Source organism: Gambusia affinis, linkage group LG22 (assembly GCF_019740435.1).
Source record: "Gambusia affinis linkage group LG22, SWU_Gaff_1.0, whole genome shotgun sequence".
In the NCBI taxonomy this organism is placed as follows: Eukaryota; Metazoa; Chordata; class Actinopteri; order Cyprinodontiformes; family Poeciliidae; genus Gambusia; species Gambusia affinis.
Window position 1 is genome coordinate 16,206,798 of NC_057889.1, and position 22,125 is coordinate 16,228,922.

General features: G+C 40.0%; 1 protein-coding gene across 3 annotated transcripts in view; it reads left to right on the forward strand.

Annotated features, from left to right (window-relative positions):
• Positions 1-18,337: 18,337 nt before the first annotated feature.
• The window catches only part of LOC122825231 (kelch-like protein 29), a 274,118-nt gene continuing 270,330 nt past the window's right edge, over positions 18,338-22,125 (forward strand). Inside the window, exons 1-3 of one of the 3 annotated variants that reach the window (XM_044106467.1) lie at positions 18,338-18,509; positions 20,859-20,882; positions 20,965-21,491. The gene's annotated coding sequence lies outside the window, so the exon portion shown is untranslated. Of the gene's footprint in view, positions 18,510-20,858; positions 20,883-20,962; positions 21,492-22,125 lie in introns of those variants that run through there. The other 2 variants (XM_044106470.1, XM_044106469.1) reach the window with 2 other exon arrangements.

Below are 22,125 nucleotides of genomic sequence, written 5' to 3' on the forward strand. Positions count from 1 at the left end.
GGACTACACTTGATTACTTACCAATAATACCCTCATGTCCCACAATCCCTCTTCATAGCTCGCTCTCAGATCTTAAAATGAAGATTTACCCATGGTTCACAAAGTAATACAAGAGCTCCATTCATTGGTTAGAGTGTAGCATTACAAGTCCACCGTCATGTCTGAAAAGCTTCTCTCCTGGCCAGTGTACAGTAATACCAAGATGATTTGTTTTCCTGGCAATCTGGGAGAATTAACCGCCATGGCAGCGGATTTCAAATGGGATTTTGGGACACATGGGTAACGGGGTCTATCTCCTAAAAAATATTTCAGACATTTTTTTTCTATTTGCTTATTTTATTAATTTTTTTTTATTTTTTGTGAAACTTTACCTAGTTTAAATTTAACATCCCCAAAACAAGCTTAAACGTGCCTCTAATATCATATAAGGCAATATTTTGTCTTCAGTTCAGTATGTTTTGTTGTCTTGCCGACCACAACAGAACCCAAATGCTTTACTCTTTCAAAAGTTTCTCATCTGCCATAATGTTTACAAATGGTGTGTTCAGTTTGTTTTATAGTGGTTATATTTGTTACACCAGAGCTGTGCATGTATTAGCAAAACAGAAAACTAGTGGGATTAATTTTGTGGTGCTAGTTATTAGCTGTGCTAGCTAGCTGTCCATAGATGACAGTGGTTTCCTCTCCTGTGCCTTCACCACTAAAGGGACATTCTAACAAATCAAGTTTTTACACTACAGCGAGCACAAGTGGTTCCACAGGTGCTGATTTATTTTACTGCAGCTCTGTTTGTCAAATGGTAAACTCACGGCTTTTCAGTGACTCTTGAATTGTCAGCTCACAATTCTGACATTAGGAGCCTTGTCTTTCTGATGGGCAAACCCGAAAAATATCCAATCTTAAGAGAACATTCCATATTTTCCACTGATCAGTTGACAACCTGGTCTTATCAGATATTTAAATTCAAGTGCAGCTTGGCAGTCTACCCTAACAAAAGCATCTCTTGATTCTTAATGAGATTCCAATCACTTGTTGGGAGAACTTGACAGAATCCCAGATGAGTGAGGGGCCACTCTGTCGGCTCCACTTCTTCTAAGCGATTGCACACGTATAGCAGGCAAAGGCTCTTCAATCTGATGGTTTTCCAGTGGCTCTGTCATGACAGACCCCTGCAGCCTTCTGCGTCACAAAGCAGCAGCATTACAAATCTCTTTGTTATTTAATCTTTCCCCGAGAAAGACATTTACCTTTCCTCGTGTTTTTAAAGTTTAATTGTAGCCTTGAAAAGGAATCAATTGAATTTTTGCACAGGATGGGAAGAATAATTAAAAAATATCCATCCATCCATCCATTATCTGAACACCCTTCTTCCCTAATGGGGTCGGGAGGGTTGCTGGTTCCTCTCCAGCTGCGTCCCGGGCGAGAGGCGGGTTCACCCTGGACAGGTCGCCAGTCTGTCGCAACACAAAGACATACAAGACAAACAACACACTCACACCTAGGGAGAATTTAGAGAAACCAATTAACCTGACAGTCATGTTTTTGGACTGTGGGAGGAAGCCGGAGAACCCGGAGAGAACCCACCATGCACAGGGAGAACATACAAACTCCATGCAGAAAGATCCCCGGCCGGGAATCGAACCCAGGACCTTCTTGCTGCAAGGCAACAGCTCTACCAACTGCGCCACTGTGCAGCCCCTAATTAAAATATATATATTTTACAATTAGACTTCTGAAAGAGTTTATCTTACTATGTTACTGCCCCTGAATCAAGACATCTTATAACCATATTTGACTGTAGTTACAGCCTCAGGTTTTGAATTATGTACATCTAGTTTGTGAAATTTGATCAGATTCTCTGTCCTCTCGAAAGAGAAGCCTTCCTACAGCATAATGACGCCATAAAAATTGTTCGAAGGTGTTTGTTCAAGGCAATAATGCTTAGAGTTAACTCTCAATCCTGATTTTTTATTTTTTTTCTACATAAAATAATCAATCATAACCAAAACAAAGCCTTGCTATGTTTTTTGCACTGTCATTGTTGTGATTTTCACACAAATCCTCTGCGGTATTTTTTGCTAGCTCACAGATTACTGTGATGTGCATTGTGCGTTATGTCAATATCGAAACAGAACAGTGTTTCTGTCTAAAAAGCTATCCAATCAGGGTGTAGCTGACTGCCAAGTTCCTACACAGATGTGAGATATTAGATATACTAGTCTGACCTCTAGTGGTACCATAAAAGCACTGAATTTACCTCGGTCGACTGTTCAGGGTGAAAGAAAAACAGATTATTAGATGTTAATAATAAAGCAAATCACGTTTTGGAAAAGAATAAGTCCACTATGGTCTAATATCCGTCAGTGCAAAGATGAATAGCAATAAGATATGAATATAAGAAGCCAATTATTTAGATAAACCATGACACGCAAGTATTATTTGACTAGGATGTGTTCATTTATTACTCCAATCATTCAGAACTCAGAATTTTTAAAATGAATTTATTTCAGCAGGCAGAACTGGTAAAAACATAAAAAATAAAAAATAAAAAAATGGAGCTAAATGAAGGGCAGGACACTACAAAAGTTAGATGCTACGAAATGTTTGCGATAGAAAAAGGAGGTTCACCTTCCAGCAAGATGATGACTGTAAACAGTCATCATCTTGCTACCCTAAGTGGGATTGTTTATAACACAGCATGTGATGTATTAGAATGACAGTCAAAGTTCAGACTTGTGTTGCCACCACATCTCTAGTGACACCTGAAAAATAGCCCCCAAAATGATCACTTTCTAGATTTCCAAAGCTGGTGGGGATTTAAAAAAAAATAGAAAGTGAAAGCCTTTTATCTATTTGCTCTATCACATAAAATCCTAATAATATACACTCACATAAGAGGTTTCAGCGTGACAAAACGTTAAAAAAAGGTCAAGATACATGAATAACTTTGCAAACTGTAAGTTCTGCTTGTGAGTATGAAGGTTAAACCCGTTCAGATGTTAAAACAGGAGATTGTTTAAAACTCATTCTTTTTCTAGGCCAGCAGTCAAAGCAAAACATTTTTTTCCCCTTTTTTTTATTTTATTTTTTTTAAGGAATATGAGACCCAAAGATTTGGGTTCGGATTACCCCGGAGGATTGTTTCAGCGCAACCAGGCAGAGGCTTTCAGTTTCAAGACGAATGTGGTTGTGGAAAACATTTCATACTAAGTAGCAGTGAGATAACAGGAAATCTGGCACCAGAACTACATTTGCGAAAGCAACGCCACGTTTGAAAAACAACCGAGCAGACGAGCCCTCAGAGGACCGGCAGCAGCCTTTAAACCAGATTCACGAGGATGCCGATGCACGACTCCAAAAGTGTGAAGGAGGCTCCTCACGGATGGAAACAATAAAACTGCGAGTTGAGCGCCTTCATCTGATGGAGGGGGGGAATGGTTAGAAATTTCCCGCCAACTGACAGAGTGTTGAACGTGGACAATATGTTTTTAAATTGCTTTAGCTGTCAGTGTCTGTGGATTCATTAAAGCAGCACAGTATGTAATTAGGACTGTGACTAATTAAAAATCTGTTGAGGACGCAGTCTTGGCAGTACCATACCCTTAAAGCATAATCCTGCTCCTGTTTTATTTTATTTTATTTTTTTTGGGGGGGGGTTAACACAATGTCTGAGGCTCCGTAAATCCGGAGAGTCCTACCTGCAAACATCATTACAGGTTGCAGAGATGGAGATTTAAAGGCTCTCTGAAGGCCAAGAGCTGCTCTGCGAAGAGCCCCGTTTCCTCCGCCGCTCGCTTGTATTGCCTGTGACAGAGATGATTCATCTCTTGTTTACACTATTCATTCACTGCCACGCTCTTCCACAATCTGTCAAAAATGTTGACGCTCACAAACCAATCGCAGGGCCCAGAAAGCACTCTTACAACATCCCGCATTTCCGCGTCTGTTTGGGGTTAAATATTTGAGGTGTTTGTACATTATTGTGGCACAGAAGGAAATGCTGTAGCCGCTTTGTCAAACGGGAGGAGGGCCTATCGGTTCTTGAATTCCAACCAAACCCTACCGGTGTTCGGTGTTTTCTGCATGTTTTCCCGATATCCTGATGTCCCGATATCCTCAGTTTTCCACCTCAAAAGGAGAAACTCCATCATCAGAAAACAGAAAAGGGAGAGTTTTAAAACACATTCTTGTATTTTTTTTGTTGCCTGGACTTTATTAGCCAATAACTTGCGTTAAATATGACTGCTTGTGAGGCATGTGCAGTGTCCTGCTGACCCAGGGGAAGAAAAAAAAAAAAAAAAAAAAAAAAAAACACCTGCTGCTACAGTAATCTTCTTTCACGATCCAATCTCAGCAGAGCTTCATAACAGTATGAGATAACAGATGTAGGGAGGAAGTACTGTGGGCTGTTTTCTCTGATGAATGAGCGATATTAATAATCCTTTCTGTTTGCTGCTGCAGACGGATAAACTAAAGAGTCTCAAAGGGGAAATGTGGAATGCGTAACAGCACTTTTAAAGCTATTACCTGTTTTGATTTTCTTCATATTTGTAGACACTCCAATAAAAGCCTCTGCTTTTATTATTGTTGTTATTATTATCATTTATTTAGCCTCAAGACAAAATTGGACCATATAACATGAAAGAAACACAATCCAGCGCTGTGCAAAAGAGATACATGTAGACATTTTGTGCCACGACTAGCTGAAACTTCAATGTTTTTAAATGGGATTTTATGTGATAGACCAACACAAAGTAGAGAAGTAAATGGAAATCGTGATTTTTAAAATTTTTTATTTTTAAACATTTCCCACAAATAAAAATGTGAACACAAATAAAAATGTGAACAAAGCAGACCGGTCAGGCTGTCTGAGTCAGTTTTTGCTAAAATAAATATTAAGATCTGGGTGGGTTTTTTTAGTTTGATTTTGGGTTTTTGTCATATTTGGTGTTCCTTAGTTTTTTTGTGTTTTTTATTTTATTTTTTGTGTTCCTTTAATCAGTTAGCTCTTTAGCCCAGGTCTATAGTTCCTAAAATAAACCTCCCAGTATTTAAGCACTGCATTGTCAGTCACTACTCTCCCGGATTGTCTCGTCACTTCTCCCTGGTTTCCCTAGGATTTCTTTGTGTCTCCTGTTTGGCTTTATTTGGATCTTTTGTTCTCCTGGACTTGCTTTTTTTTTTTTTTGCATGTTTGATACTTGGTTTTTACATTAAATATTCACAACTCGACTACGTCCCTCGCCTGCTGCTCATGGGTCTGGATTTGAATACATTATGACAAAACAAACAACAACACATGTTTTGGTGCAATTCCAGGAGCATGCTTCCATAGCCATTGTACATCGATGCTGTAATAATTGACCAAAATCCAAGTCTCTTGTGAACACAGCATAGTACTGCCACCACCATGTTTCCCAATGACCATTATGGGTTAATGGTGATGCGCACTGTTGGTTTTTCATCACACAAAGTTTGAATGTAACACACTCGCTTCTCTTTTATCTCACTTTTCAAAGCAGTGGATTGTTTTCCTTCTATTTCACAATGATGCATTTCTGTGTGTTGGTTTGTCACATAACATCCCTCAAAAAGCACATTAATGTTTGTGATAGTGACAAGAGAAAATGCATCCTGTATTGGTTTCCTTCCTACACCACCAACATAGGATTTAATAAAATGTTCTTCTTGTGATAACAGGGAAATATGGAGGAAGTGTCATTCGTGTCACGTTGCTGTGTACATAATAAATTTAGGATCCTGCCAGAGCACAGAACCAGAGAGGGAGAGAGGGGTTTCACTGTACAGCATTCACTCCTCAGCTACTCCTCCTCAGCAGGAAGATAAGTATTCTGCAATTCAATTAACTCAGCCCGAGATCAGTTTCGATCTTATATAACTCGGCCTAGAAGCTTCTCTGTCTCAGAGCACTGAAAGTTTTGTCTCTGTTCCACCAAGCTGCTCCAATTAAGGTTAATAGCATGGTTGTGCAACAGTCCTGCCTCGACAAGGCCCCAATTTAAAACACCGCCGCCATTGTGTCCCGTGCTTTGGCGGAATCCAGGCATGCCCCAGTGGAGCCAGTCTGCTGTAAAGGTGATTTAGTGAGCCGGTCCCCTGGGCGAAGCCGTACCGCACATGGTACGGTACCCCTGGGCGTTCTGGCGGTGGAGTTTTCTGTGGCAGGGCACCAAAGAAAGCACACAGACGACAGATGGCCTCTGTTGTCCTTCATCCAGCCATGAGGCTTCTACTGGCTCGGGGTTCCAAAGCCCTCAGAGCGACAGGGACACAGAAAGGCCAGTCAGGTGGACGCACGAGTCGTGTGTGACACGCCAACGCGCTCTTGTACCACAATGATATTTTTCCATCTGACCAGTAATCATTTGTAGAATTAACATTCTTTTTTCTTTAGCAATTGACGTAGTAAAGTATTTACATGTACTATATGTCAGAGAAATAATCATGCTTCCTCTGTAGTAGCCTGCATGGTTAATGACACGATGCAAGACATTTTCTGCTGTGTAAGAGTCACTACAGCCAGTCAATCTGCAGGGTTTCCTACTTTGATAACTAGGATCAATTGAGTTTTTTTTGTCTCTTGTAAAGTGCCTTGAGACAATGTTTATTGTGAATTGGTGCTGTGTCAGTGCAGTAGAATTGAATTGAATTGAACTGAATTGAAATCAAGCAGCCAAAAAAGTTGAAGTTTTGAGAGAGATTAAGGATGATTGCTTTCCACACTAGAGGGCGCTGGAATTGTAGCTTCCTGTAGTGCAGGACTAAGTGCTGGGAAAAGGACGGCTTTTTCCTGGGGCTCCTAAGGGACAACAATGAGTGATTATTTCACCACCGTTCAGTTACATTCTTTTCTTCCCGTTGTTTAGCGGGGGACAGGAGGGTGTTGTGAAATTAATAATTTAGTCCAATATTGTGGTTCGGCTGATGGGAAGCAATGTGTGGAAAAAGACACGTTGGCCAGGTGACGGCGGCAGCATCATGTTGAGGGAATGCTTTTCTTCAGCGGTACAGAGCAGCTGCTGTTGTGCGGATGTTCTGGAGCTAGCAGCAACAGTGGAATCCTGGTGGAAAACTGTGAGAGAATGCAAAAGATTTGAAAGTGGGACCTTCGAGAAAGACAACTCTAAACATGCAGCCACCAAAGAATCTACAGTGATGCAGAAAAATGAGGGAACAATGTAAATACTCGGGGGTACAAAGCTGAAACACTGCATTCAAGATGTATAACCAAACGATTAAATCCAAGGGGCAGACCTTTCAAAACATTTTAAAAAGTTAAAATTGAAAATACTCCCCGTCCCCCCACATTTAGTTTCATGTTCAGTGGCTAATGGATATTTCACTTGGCGTGCATAATTAAAACGTTTAGTTTAAGTGTTGAGATTGAAAGAGCTGTCTGTGGCCTTCAGGGAGCAGACTGCATCTGCTGAACAGACTGGTAAAGCATTTAAAGAGATATCAAAAGAATTTAACATCAATCATTCCACTTTGTGGAAAACAGGCAGAGGAGAGTTAAAAAAAAGAAAAAAAAAACTTTTATCAGGTCTGCCATCCAAAACAAAGTTCACCGTTGAAAGCAAGAACACGAGATGCTAAGTCTCCGTAAACCATTAAAATGCCCTGACTGGACTTCCACCAGGCTCCTTCTGCATCTCTGTAACTCGAGAGCGTCTGCACAAGTTTCCTTTCATGGGAGATGTAAAACACGAAAGTCAGACTACTGTTTGCCACATGAGAACAAGGGCGAAGACAGGGACTTCTAGAATAATGGCTTCTGGACAGATGAGCCCAAAACTCAATGATTTAAACATCAGGAAGGACAATATTTTTGGCACAGTGCAAACTTGTCGATCCTTGGAGCTAAATAGAATGTATTGTCTGTCGTAAAGCATAAAAATGGATGTCTGCAGATTTTTGCCTTCAGATCTCAGTAAGCTTTACTATCTTAATGCTAAAATCTTAAAATCTGGATGTTCGGCTCTTCTAGAGACACACACCGACAGGACTGCAGCGGAAACCGAAGCGAAAGGCGTTTGCTTTTATAATATTTTGACTTAGGGGAGCTAAATTCAAATCCATGCCACCCATTTTAGGTCTGTAAATTAAAAAACAAAATAAAAAGTTTAAAGAAAGAAACATAAACATTTGTGTCACTCAAGACTTAAAATTTGATCTTCGATGCTTTTATTTCATGCTTTCAATAGGGAATCCTAAACAAAGTTCAACGATTGATAAAATCCTCATCAGATTCGAGTGTGTTTACATGGTTTGTGTGGTTACCATATTGTCGTACTCTTCCTCTCTGTTTTGTCCACCGTTCTTTTTTTCATCTCACCGCAGGGTCTCTGGTTTTCAATTGCTCCTCGTCAGGCACTCCTTATTCTTTTGTGTTTTCGTGTTGAGTCCCCGTGTTCACAATGGATTCCCGGCCCCGTGCGACCCACCTCCCACCCCCTTTGTTTTCTTAAAAAATAGCATTTAGCATTGTTCTTTATTCACCTGTGCCTGCATCCTGGCCTGCGTTTGCCTCTTCCCCATGCTCAAAACAACTGCAAGTGACAGATTCAAGTGTGTTTCAACGCTAGTAAGAATGATTGGAAGCACTTAATGGAGAGCTGATGCTAAATACTTTAAAGAAAAAAAAGAACAGTTTTCACTTGAATTAAAAAAATCTCTTCTCTTTTATGCTTTGTAGGATTATTTTCTCCCAAGTTTAATACCAATGAAAGATGCACTTATTACTTCTCCTTAAAAGCCTCTGCAGTGGAAGTCATGACGGTTTCATTATGGTAATTAACTCTTGACTGTCAGTCAGTATCAGTTAATACCCACGGAAGCGTGAGAGCCTTCCATAGTGAAGGGGAGTGAGGGAGAGAGAGAGAGAAAAAAAGCGGGATCAGCCCAGTGATTAAATGAACATTAAGTACAAGAGGTCACATGTCAGTCAGGTTTTCACGAGTAGCTGCGGAAGGAGGTAAGAAAAGCACAATTTGAGTTAAGTGCTCTGAATATTTTTATGCTGTTGTCAAAATGAGAAATTGCCCTCCAAAAAAAAAAAAGATTTTTTTATTTTATTTTATTTTTTTTTATTAACGGTTTCACCAATTATATGGTCAGTAAGCAGCATAATCAGAGGCTTGAGCTGACAGGTTAAATTGGAGAGCCGTAAAGCGTGTTGTCTTTGCTTCCCAGATTCTTTCGTCAATACCCAATTATCCTCTCCTCCCACAGAAACTACCCAACTTAAATAGCTTTTTTTTTTTCTTTTTTTGCTGTATTGTTCTTTAATTACAACAATTCAGAGTGACACGACTCCTTGATCAGCCGCTGATGGCTTCAAACCCCAAAACAGACGGGGTCAAGCTGAGGCCGACGGGAGATCAAGGAATTCTCTGCAAAAATACGTTCCTTCGCTTCATTTGTCGTTTTTCTCGTAAATGGCAATAAAATGGCAGAGGATGCTTTCATTTGGGCCTGACACATTTTGGTTGATGCGGCCAGGAAAAGTCAACAGCAAATAGAAGATGGTACTTTAAAAAAAAAAAAAAAAAACATACAAAAAACCCGCCTGCCATGAACTCTATTCTACTCCGAAATAAGAAACCGCAAGAAAAATGACGTGCTATTTCTGTCTCTGCCAGTCCTTAGTGGAGCAACTCGCACTGCTAACTATCAGCTGCGAGTCATGGAGCGGTTTCGGTGCTGGCGTGCTGACTTGTAGCCCCCAAAAGGTTTAAAATCATCTGGCTCAATGATTCAGTGTCTTGACTGAGCCAGATTGGCCGACTGTGCCCAGTGGGAGAGATAATTGGGTGAAACAGGTTGTTTTTGTGCTTATGGTTTTTTTCCTTCTCTCTTTCTCTCTCTGCAGCCATAACAGAGGTGAGAACGAAGCTGGAGAGAGGAGAAAACAATGTGGACTACTCATTTTAGGAGAAAAGAAAATATATAGCCATGCCTGTGTGGAGTGTCTCGTAAAGTTGAGGAAGTTTCTTTTTCTTTGTTTTTTTTTTTTTTCAATTCAAGCTGGAGCAGCGTAAAATCCTGTAGTGCTGACTGCTGGTCGGTGCTCCAACAAACCTTTCTTTAGGGGCATTACAGTAACAGGGGCTTATTAAAGACAAATGCCACTCCTTTCAGATGGAAACCAGCAATCATTTCTTTCTCCGCTTCGTAATTGCGCACAATTTTGTTGCGCTTTCAAATAAAGTCCCATTAAAAGTTCCCGCTTTCAAGTTTTTTGTGGCCATGCAAGAAAATGTGGGCGAAGTTCCAGAAGTAGTAAAACTTTCACGTGTGACGGTGGATTCTACTCTGTGCGTCTCTTAATGGAGCCCACTGGGGATTTTGGTATGTGTGCTGAAGCAGAAGTCGTGCTTTCAGGCTCCAGAGATCGCCGTTATTTAGTCGGATCCATTCTTGCGTTTTCCCGCCAGTGAGAAATTCCCAGTTCCGTTGCTTCTTAACATGTTCTTTGGAGCATCGTGGGCTTCATTTTATTTGTAAAGAGAACGCTTCCTAGCTCATTTGCATGCTCATTTGCAAACTTCTGACGCTAAACTTTGCGAAGGATGCATGAAAGGATCCCTTCCTCCCTCTGGAAGGTGGTATTTGTACAGATGGCTCTTGCATTAAGAGCTGAGAATACAGCTGCCTGAAGAAAAAAAATAAAGTGCTGTCTTTCTACTTCTTGTCCTGCCTTCGGTCCCATCAGACATTTCACTTTTTTTTTGTAGGAGCTTTCAGGAATCAGTTTGTCGATCCTTGGCACAATGTGCAAAAGGATCCATAATCCAGTTGCTGTTTTCATCATCTTTGCTTCCTAAAAGTGACGGTGAAGAATTTGTTGCCTTAACCTGATAAAAGCCCAGGTGTTATCTTACAAGGAGGCTTTTTTTTTCTGGACTTGCTGTAGTTGATGTTTCTTTGATTTTATTGAGAAAACGTGTTCTTACGGTGACTTAAATATGAAGTGACCAAAACCTAGCAGTTAGAAGAGGTCCAATATATTTTTCACCAGAAGTCTTTCGGAATGAATGTAGAAGATAAGACTGCCGTCTTAAAAACTGGAATTTGGTGCAGAAATTCAAATTTACTTTGGATTGTCAAATGCATCAATACAAGTTTGGGTGCAACGTGGTTCACTTTGTATTCTCAAAGACTCTCCAGAGTTCAACTGCAAGTCTTGGGCCATTTTCTGCATGTCTTCCTGTTCTTCATCCACCATCTTCTTGTCAAGTTACTGTCAAATAAATGCAACTAAATAAACATGGAATCTAGTATATTCCTAAATAATACCTGTGTTAAATATCATTTAGCAAGCTGCAGAAAAAAAAGAAAACTTTCCCAACAAGCTGAGCTGTTTGCAAAAGTCTAACTGGATATGTGACTTATTATCAGAAATGGTGTCGCTTTCAAACATGTTGCCTTTTCATTATCGTTCAGTTCAGGGTCCTTGCAGCTTTATTCCGTTCTGATGTGTTTTGAGTTCATGGTTCTGCCGGAAAATCCAATTCCATCTCTCCAGATGTTGATTTGATCTGAAGCTGATGAACTTGGGGCGAAATCTCAACATTCCTCCCTCCACATGGAAACAGAACGGACCGTCGTCATGATGCTGCCAACGCCACAATCGATAGTTGTTCTGTTTTTTTAAGCTTGGAGGGCTCCAATTTTACATGCTTCTTGTCATTGGTGGGGAAAATAAACACAATTTTGTCTTAACGGGCCATGAAAGCCTCTTCCAAACAAAAATGACAGCTGAATAATTTTGTTAATTTTTTAGCCTCTTGAACTTGGACGCGGTCACTTGCGTTTCAACAGCTTCAAGTTAATGCCACACTTAAGTCTTGCTTCAACATCTTATTCAACTTCCCTTCATCTGAGGGTGACAGACAGTTTTTGGGCCTGACGATTCTTTTCCAACGAAACAATTATCCCTTTGCACCAAAACTATTTTTGGAATGGATTAAAAAATGGCCTCTGGGATATTCCCAACCTCAAAAACATAGAAAATGTCTTAAATTGAATAAACTTCACCACTTCTGAGGAGAAGAAGGATAAAATATCCAACCACAGCTATGTCAGAAGCTCTCTGATGGCTGCATCAGCACATTACACAACTTCAATGTTGTGTGAATTAGACAAAAAAAAACAAAAAACAACGAAATCTTGTGCACCCGATTCTTCTTTTTTTTTTTTTATTTTACTTAAGCCAAAGGCTTTCTTATTAGCCTCCCTGTACAAAGGAGCCTTCAAATCCACCACTAAAACGTGAACTCACGTCCACACTGACATCTGTACGTATTTCCCTGAGCAGAGACCGCAGCCGAGATGACAGATCTGCACCCCTGACCACCAAGTTGCAAACAACACATTAGCTGGTACCTCTTAAATAATATCTAGACTGTGTAGTCTGTGACTAATTTTCATTCCAATTATGAAGCCAAGTAAGAAATTTCGCCTTGTCCCTTAATCCCACTGATCATTTAGCTGCATTTTAAAATTCACACTAGGAGATGAACAGTTGTATGCGCGTGCGCACACACATGCACACAAACGCATAAAAAACACCTCCAATCTCACACAGACACAGAGACACAATAGATGGCCCACAACTCTGTGGAGCTGTGATGTAATTAGACTTGGTAATTGGAAAAGAGCGCTTCGCCACCTGCGGCAGTGAGAGTGTGAGTTTTGTGGTCATCTCTCCAGAAATAGTCCTGATAATTGTTTTGGGTTCCAGAAATCCATGGCAGAGGACGGATTTGACAGTACAATTTCTCAACTTACATCTCAAACTGCAATAATACAACCAATAAATAAATAAATAAATAAAATGCTGCTATAGCAGGAACCTTGTGTAACTCGGCTTCGACCGTGTTGGGAGTTTCTTCGATATCTCTGCGAGAAGGACAGGAATTTAGCCATGTAGGAAGCACAGAGCACAGCACCTTGAGAAATGTTCGACATCCGTAAATCCGTGTTCAACAGAGACGAGGCAAGAAGCACTTTGATAGCTTCCGAAGGTGATGTCATTACGAATTAACACAGGCCAAGAACCAAAACCCAAAGGTCCTCCCGGAGCCGTATTTGCATTTTTGGAACGCTTCAAAGGTGAGAATCATCCTGAATGTAAATGTTGCCCGTCTCGATGTAACACAAAATGTTCCTGACGGTGTCTCGTTGAGGATGTTTGCAGTGATCCACGTACTTAACGCGCGGCTAATCATTGAGTCAAAGCTCCTTATTAATGTTTTAGCGACTTCTTTGCTGACCACGTCTTTGCAGAAGACGATGTTCTGACTGAGACAGAGGCCCGGCTGTTTCATTTCCAGCCAGATATGGATTTCCTAATGGATAAACACAGACTCGCTGTCTCCTTGTTTCCTCGTGATAGGATAAATGTGTCGACTCTCCCCTTTTCTGTAATTCTACTCACAACAATGCTGCCAGTATGAGGCTCCTGCCCTGTGGCTTCTACTCAGCTGCTGAAATGGTAGCCTATTTTATTTTATTTTTTTTAAATTGACTCTTTACTACAAAAATTTAAACATTCATTTGATATTATTTGATCTTACTGGACAGATGTGAGTCATGGAAACTGCAAAAATAAATAAATAAATAAATTGTAAGCATAAAAGTGATCTTGTTCCACTGTGAAGGCTGATTTATTTACGTTTTCTACATTAAAGCTGTATAAACTGCCTTATTATGAAGGTTTTATTTGAATTACAAAATTTTTTTAGAGTTAGCGTTGAATGTATTCAAACAGAAATGTAAAAATTGAAATGGAAATTATTATCATTGTACTCAATGACCAACTACAATGTAGAAGATATAAATATGTGTAAAATATGACAAAAGCTCTACAATTTTGTGATTTTTTTGTTGTTGTTTTGTTTTCACCCTAGCATTTTCATTTCCTAAAGCAATAGTTAGATTTTTTTTGAAGACAGACATTGTTCGGCAGAACAAAAAACCCCCACCAAATGTACTCTCTCCTGTGAAATTATAGACGGTTAATATAAACTATAGACTATTTATACCTGCTAACATAGTGTTCTCTCCCATGGCTTTGACTATTTTCAGTTTAAAATGTTTTAAGTAGCTACACTCTCCAAAAAACTCACTCTGGTCCCACAATCTACATCTAAAGAAGCAGAAATTAAAGGGATGTGCATTTTTATTGATTATATCTCCTGATATAATCAGTGGGCATTCAGAGCTAAAAAATTTTAGCTTATGGATTATAAATAAAATATATGAATCTTAGAAACCAATTTTGCAAGATAGCCCACCTCAGAGGAGAACAACCATATTTTTCTCACCTACATTTGTTTTTATATATATATATATATATATATATATATATATATATATATATATATATATATATATATATATATATATATATATATATATATATATATACTACTAAATGATTGAGAATAACCAGACATGAGTCGTGGTGGATAAACAACCTGAGGAAAGCCGCTTTTGGTGGATGTTCACACCAGTTGACTGCAACATCAGGAAAAAGGGCATGAAACTAGAGAAATACTTAGGGCCTGATTTAAGCATGAACTTTTAATGAGGGCCTGGAAGGTGAAGACCACAGTGGATGCCTGTGGTATGCCAGACTATAGACACAGAACTACTCCGGCAGTCATCCCCAAACTGGAACTGAATTATGGTCTACAACAGATCCCAGGAACAACATCAGACATCTCAGTCCAGAAATGTGCAGTCCTAGGCACAGCCAAGATACTGAATAACCTCAATGCTCCCAGGCCTCTGGTAGAGGACCCTAGTTAAATAGATGAATCACCACCCTGCAAAATGAGAAAACATTTTATATATATATATATATATATATATATATATATATATATATATATATATATATATATATATATATATATATATATATATATATATATATATATATATATATATATATATATATATATATTATTATGTCACAATTACTGGCAACATTTTCCCAGCAGCATAAATTTCATGGCCACTTCAAACTGTGCTTATATGCAACACAACATGATTAAGAATATCTCTCAAGGCTTGACTTTAGTTCCTTTAATAAACCTGACCTGAGATTCGCTTTTTGCATTTCCCCACAAATACAAATAGCTTTTTTTTTTTTTTTGCACGTTGAAAATGCAAATGATGTACACAGTTTTACTTGGTCTGATTTCGCATGTATATTTTAATGTCTCGCGCGCACAGAGAGAAGTGTTAAGCGAATAAACGAAGCACTAAGGATGCAACGCTATGCTTAGAGTATGCCAGACTATAGACACAGAACTACTCCATTAAAGGAAACAGGACGAGTCATCCCCCCCCCATTCTGTTTCCATTTCCTCCTACTGAATTATGCAGAAAAAAAGGTACAATCTGCAAAATAAAGTGAAACTCATGGAAGCCATTTGTTTTTTAGTCCACTGCCCCCAGAGCCCAATTACCGCTGTTTACATGTTGCAGACTTTGTCACGTAGCAACAAATTAGCACACGCCATCGCACATCATCCTGCTCCTCTCACTAGTTAAATAGATGCTGAGGAACCTGCAAAAATAACAAAACATTTTTAATTTTTTATTTTTTTGCACTCCCACACAAAATTTCATGAAGACCTTATTTTTATTTATTTATTTTATTCAAGTATGCATCTTATTTATTTCCCAGAGACCCTCTAGTTTAATTAGAATTTATGTCACAATTACTGGCAACATTTGTTGTTGTTGTTGTTGGCATGTTGTTTAGTATCACTTTGCTGTTTGAGCATAAAATAGTTCATCCCAATGCTGGCAAAACTAACAAACAAACAAACAAAAAAAAAAAACCACAGAGCCTATCTTTCTCCTGTCCCCACAAATACAAATACCCTGCAGCGTTACTTAACGTCAGACAACAAAGGGATATTGTGCTGTTTCCTGCCTCTTACAAATCTCATATTCCATTTTTCAGAGCTGGACATCTTCCCCGGCTTTCCTTCTTCCCGATTAGAGTCACGCGACTAAAACGCGAACCCATCGGCTTCAAATGGCCCCAGAAGAGCTCCCCTCCATCTTCGAACACGACGCCGGTGTTCCTTCGGGAGGCTCACTTCATGAAAACAAAGATCTCCGATACGCCGCTTCAGTTGTAAAAATGCAAAAGAAAAGCCCCACATTTTCTAATTCAGCCAATTACCTGCAGGCTCGGATTTGCCTCCGTCGGCTCTGCAACAAATTAGCACACGCCATCGCACATCATCCTGCTCCCTGCCTCTCGCTGAAAGCCACAGCTGAAAGACTCCTGAAATGACTGCAGAATGGAATTTGACCCTCGATAAGGCCCGCCGTCTATCCTGCCAAGTGTGACATTTTGATGCAATGCTGGATGTCTGGGGACTCGAGAGCCACTCGAGTATTTTATCCCAGCATTCGAGAGCGCATGCACTCAAGGTTTGTGCCAGCGAGTAAGATACTACTGTAAGTGTTGTTGTTGTTGTTGTTGTTGTTTTCTTTTAGTATCACTTTGCTGCTTTACATGGAATATGTTTAACACATGCAAAGCCCTGCACAGTATCCACACTCTTTGAACATTTCCTCATTTCAGGATGTCGCACTGATATGTTGGCATCCATGTGATTTTATTACGTTTGAAAAGCGTGGCATGCATTTGCATTCAGCCTGAGTCAATACTTGGTAGAACAGTTTTGTGCAGTTCTGTGTCTCTAACTGGCTCACACTCACCCTTTCTTCTTTGCAAAATAGCTCAAGCTAAATCCGAGTTGAGATTCTGTTTTGAAACCAACATTCTCTCTGACCAGTCGGGATGCTATCTTCATTGTTCACTTGTCCTCTAAATTTTTGATTTATAACATCAGTTATTTCTCTTAACATCCGTAGTCATGTTGTTCTAAAAGAGTGGATGCAGTGTCTTTTTCTGGATGTTTTTTTTTCTACTTTTTGTTCTTGTGATGCTTGGCGAAAACCAATTTTCTCTCGGAAAACTGAACTGAACTGAACTGAACTGAAAGGAGGGAATTTATTGCTCTGCCTGCTTTCATTGTTGAACACCAAAAAAGGTGCTTGAAGTGTTAAGTCCCATCTGACGTTTTAGGATTGTTTTCACTATGTTGAGCAAAACTTTGTAGGGAAGCTGAATGCAACTGAGCGCTGCAAAGCTTGCTTTGACATAGTAAAAATGTTACAAGGAATGTGGAAATATTTGCCAGACTTTAATCCAGATGGACGATCGTGGCAAAATAAGCAAAGATTGGAGGGAAAAAATAGCCTAAGTGAACGTTACTCTGTCAGTTTAGGAAGCCTCTGCAGACTATTTCCTGAAACTACAGTCCTTTGGGGAACCTTTAAAGAACCTTCCCTTATGGCTCCCTGAAGGTTAATGGTTGCCGTAGAACTTCGGGGAGCTTTTTCCCCACAGCAGAGTTTTGATACCTCTCCGGGGATGAAGCACAGCTATATTAATGACGATCACTTTCCCTTTGGGCAGATCCACCTTTTGTGTTTCCTGGCTCTCTGCAGCAGCTTACTGGGATAAACTGAGTCATTGTTATTTCCACCAGGGCTTTTGCTCACTGCCAAAAGTCAAAATATCTGAAGGGGGTGGGGAAAAAAAGCTCAAAATAACAGAAAAATAAACTTTTGTGCATTGGTAGCTTAGGTAAATATATATATATTTTTCATGATGTTTCTTATTTAGAGGTAAAACACCAATGAGCCACTTTATTAGGTACACCGGTTGAAAGGTTTGCGGACACAATTGTAGATCAATCACTTACGTACAACTCAATGCATTTATGCATCTAGATGTGGTATAGATGTCCTGTAAAAGCTCAAACTGAGAATCAGAATCAGAAAGACACTTAAGGAACTTCAAACCTGCTCTTTAAGAATGTTGGTGCTAAACAGACTGGTCTGAGGATTGCAGGCATTTTTTTCTGCAGAATGGGTCACAGTCCTAGTGGCAGTTTTGAAGATGAAACGCCTTGTTTATTATGTCGGAGGTCAGAGGACAGTTGGCAGGTTGGTTTGAGACGCAGTAGTGGTAAACACAAAGGTGTGCAGTACAGCATGTACAGTCTGAATGCACAACTCGTTGAATTTTGAAACAGATGGGCTACAACAGCAGAAGGCCACACTGGATGAAACTCTTGTCAGCTAAGATCATTAAAGCTATAAGTCAGATTCTTCAGTCATCCTTTGTGCTTTTGTTACATTTATGGCAACAAAACAATATGTATTGTGCAGGTGTTTTCACTTGAAGCTGATTGGAAGTCCAGATTATGCGGTTTTGTTTTAACAAGTGGCCGATAAAGTTGTGAATGAAAGAAGTTAGACGCGCCCCCCCAACCCCTCAGCTCTGAGACAATAGCCAATCAAGCACAGCTGGGTTGGTTTGTAGTGTGAGATGAAGCTACAAGGCGGAAGAGGCTGCAGGGAATGGCGCCAAAAGCAGCCAGGTGAGTGTTGTTTCAAGCAAAGTCGCTTCTTCTTCTTCTTCTTCTTAAAGGTTGTTGTCAGTATTCGAAGGAGTTTCTGTGGACTGAAACGTTCTTGTCCGAGTTAATTGCACATTTAGCAGCCGAGATAGCGCCGAGCTATTCGAATGTTAAAGAGCTATCGGTTTAATTGAATTGATGCATAATTAATGAATTGCTTGCACCTGTCTTGTTGTCGCGACATATCTCTGCGTCCTTCACAACAACTTCAGCGTATCATTCATCATCTATCCCTCTGGCTTTTGCTCTCTGTGGTCAGAAGAAAGAAAGAAAAAAAACAAGGGACATTGATTTCAGGCTACTTGTGCCACACCAGAGAGATACCTGTTGATTTTTCGTTCTAGCCCCTCTAATCAGGCACTGATTTACAACCAGGATGCAAAGTGAATGTAATTACCAGCATTTAACCACCAGGTAGGACAGAGAGACTGCTCTGATCAGCCAGTTAGTTTAACCAGTGATGCTGGTGCAGCAGTACAGGCATTTTATATCAGTAGATCTTTGCTTACGGATTATTTAAGCTTAACTCAAGAAGGCTGAAGTAAATGTTCAAATTCACGCAAACTATTAAAAAAGTATTTTACAGCATGTGTTGAATTCTATCACAATGTCAAGATTGTGTTGGATAATTTGAACTGAATAATGTAATGTTTAATTGTGTCAGGGTTTCCTTCAGTGTATTATAAGCCTGGCGGGCCACCAAGCTTTACTTGTACCCCAACCATGCTTAGTATTTTTAAGTTATTAGTTGTTTTTTTTATTTGTTTTTTTCATGATTGCCTTTTTTTTAAAGACTTTATAGTTGGTTTTTAGGTATTAATCTTCCAGTCTTCCAAATATGCATGATTATCAAATTATATATTAAAATTTTCTGTCAACTTTAAAAAAAGTTTCAAACTCAAAAACATGGAGGGTGGCTGGATGACTGCAGTACCGCCTTGAGCAAGTCAATGTTTAATAGAAATATAAAACATTTGTGCAATAAACTAATAGCATATATCCAGAATGTCTTAAGAATAATCTTTCTTTTATATACACTAACACTCAGATTGATAAATCACCTAAGGCAGAAGTGTTTGAGTATTGACAGAATCACAATACACTTGGGATTCAGCTCGGTCTTTACCATTACTGTCTCCTCTCTTCATTTTTACTTGACTTGAAAGTATTTATAACAAATGCAAACAACACTAACGTTATCTCAGTTTCTACCGACTGCCCTGAATTTCAAAGACATTGTATGAGTTGGAGACGGTAGAATACAGCAGCATAAAAGTCCATTTCTTTGTACTCTGGTAATACGGTGAGCTGCACTGTCACTTTAAAGTAGCAGTTTTACAACAAATGTACTTTGTTTGAAAGACATTGAGTTGAAGACGATAAAATACAGGAACATAAAAGTCCTTTGGATTTGGACGGTGTTTTTTTTTTTTTTTTTTTTTTGCTGCTGGGAAATCCAGCATCAGCACAAATTCTTTTAGCGTTCCCTTCACTACTTGCTCCGCCAAATAAACAAAATGACTCACTTAAGTGTTTAGGACTCTAAATGTGCATGTGTTGACTTTGGACTCGCGTCAGGATTTGGACATTACGACTCGCGTGGAAAGACTGAGAAGGACTTGTGATGAAAAATAATGACTCGTTCCCACCTCGGTCCTAAGGATGCGGTGTCGATGCTGCAGTCATTAGTCTGGACAAACCAGATCAATGGGTGCAAAGGATCCCCTCTATCACAACAGACGCCCTCTGCTGAGTCCTCCTTGGCAAGAGAATCATGACTAGTAAAAACCTTAATTGTATTTTTCACGAAGGCATCTTGGTCTGATGTCTGTTTAAAGAAAGACGTTAAATACTGTAGTTTGTGAATTACTGCTCAAGTAATATTGCTCAACTTAAAACTTTTAAAATGTATCCTAACCTAACAAAGTAGCATTATGACCTTTTTCATATTATTCACTCTTAGAGTTGTAGTTCAAGCAAACATTGCTTCAACACAAATTTTCTCAACCACAAGTTTTATAACAGTTCTAAACTTTAACCTAAGTTTATATTTATTCATAATGCAGAATGTAATCCTATTTGCCTTTTTTTCCCCCCTGCTGGGCACTGTTCATAATTAAGAATAATAGTCAATGAGCCAACGCCTGTTTTTGAAATTCTAATCCAAGTATCTTAGGATTCATTACCAAAACAGCTTATTTAACACTGTTAGAGCGAAATCCTCATGAGTATCACATTTAAAACTTCTGCTTAATTTAATGAGTCATGCAACTATTTAATATTTGACATCCCTTCCATTGTGTCCTGCAGGATCAGGAATTAAAAACAAAAATGGTGAGTAAGGACAAATTTTGGAAGACAGCCATCAACTTGGAATAGTCCTTCAGGTTATCTTCTGTTTTTGTGTGTGTCATAGGAATTGAATAGATTCAACTAACTGTGGATTTAAAGGAGACCCCGTGGCGGCTGCTAATGATCCAGCGAACCTCTGGAGATGATGGCGTACTGCTGCAGGTCGTCAGGTGCATGCAGTTACGCAGAGCCACGGGGTGGTGGCGCTGGAGGGCTTGTGTCAGCGGAGCGGAGTGAAAGGGGAGGAGCAGCATCGGGAGTAAAGTGGCCACACGGTGAGCCTGCCAGTCCGTCCGAGCGAGTCGCTCACAGCGCAGATCTGCCGCTGCCGCGCAACGAACGCACAGAGACGCGTCTACCCAGTCCCGTCCTCTGTCCACACTTAAGCGACAAGCCTGGGCCGAGCACCGAGGGGGTCTACTCGAAGAGCAGCGCACGACCACCGCACAGTGTTGCTCCACTGGCTGTAAAATGCAACTGCGGTCTTTGCGGGATAAAGACAGCGCTCACGCATAACCATCGCCGTAGCCGTAGCGAAACAAGGACAAACGCCCGGAGGAGGAGGGACAGGAGCGGCGAGCGGAAGCAGAGGTAAGCGCTCCTTCATGTCAGCGCGCTGGCTCCGTGTGCGCCGGGTTTTGACATGCTTTGTGCTGGCGAGGAGTTCCGACGCGGACACTTGTCCTACCACGAATGAATGAAGGAGGAGGATCATCAGTTTCACTGCCAGCCTTTAGCTCTGGACCATAGCCTGACAAATGGTGTGTGCGGGCGCCCGCTTTGTGCGCAAGCGCTCCTGTAATTGGCAAAAAAACAAAAAACATATATATAAGTATATATATAATAAAATAAAAATTCAAACTTCAGGTCTCAAGGGCTGTTGTGCAGGTAGAATGGTTAGGGTATGAAGCCAGAAAACAGTATTAGTTTAATTCGGGACAAAAACTGTTACAGTTAATGTAGTGATGCTTTTAATGGTGTGCACATTATCATTATGTTGCCTTGTTAAACTATTTCTGTTTTTGTAGTCTAATCTTTTCCCAAACACTTTAACGCCAATCCACACACTGTAGTAACTGTATTTTTAAACCCCCTAGTCTTCTGCAAATCTAGAAACTTGGAGTGCATCATCCTTCTGACAGGAAAGCATTACTCCCCATAAGTCCCATGTGTTAAAGCAAGGTACTGTAGTGCAACTGTAAACATGAGACTGTAGGGGCGTTGT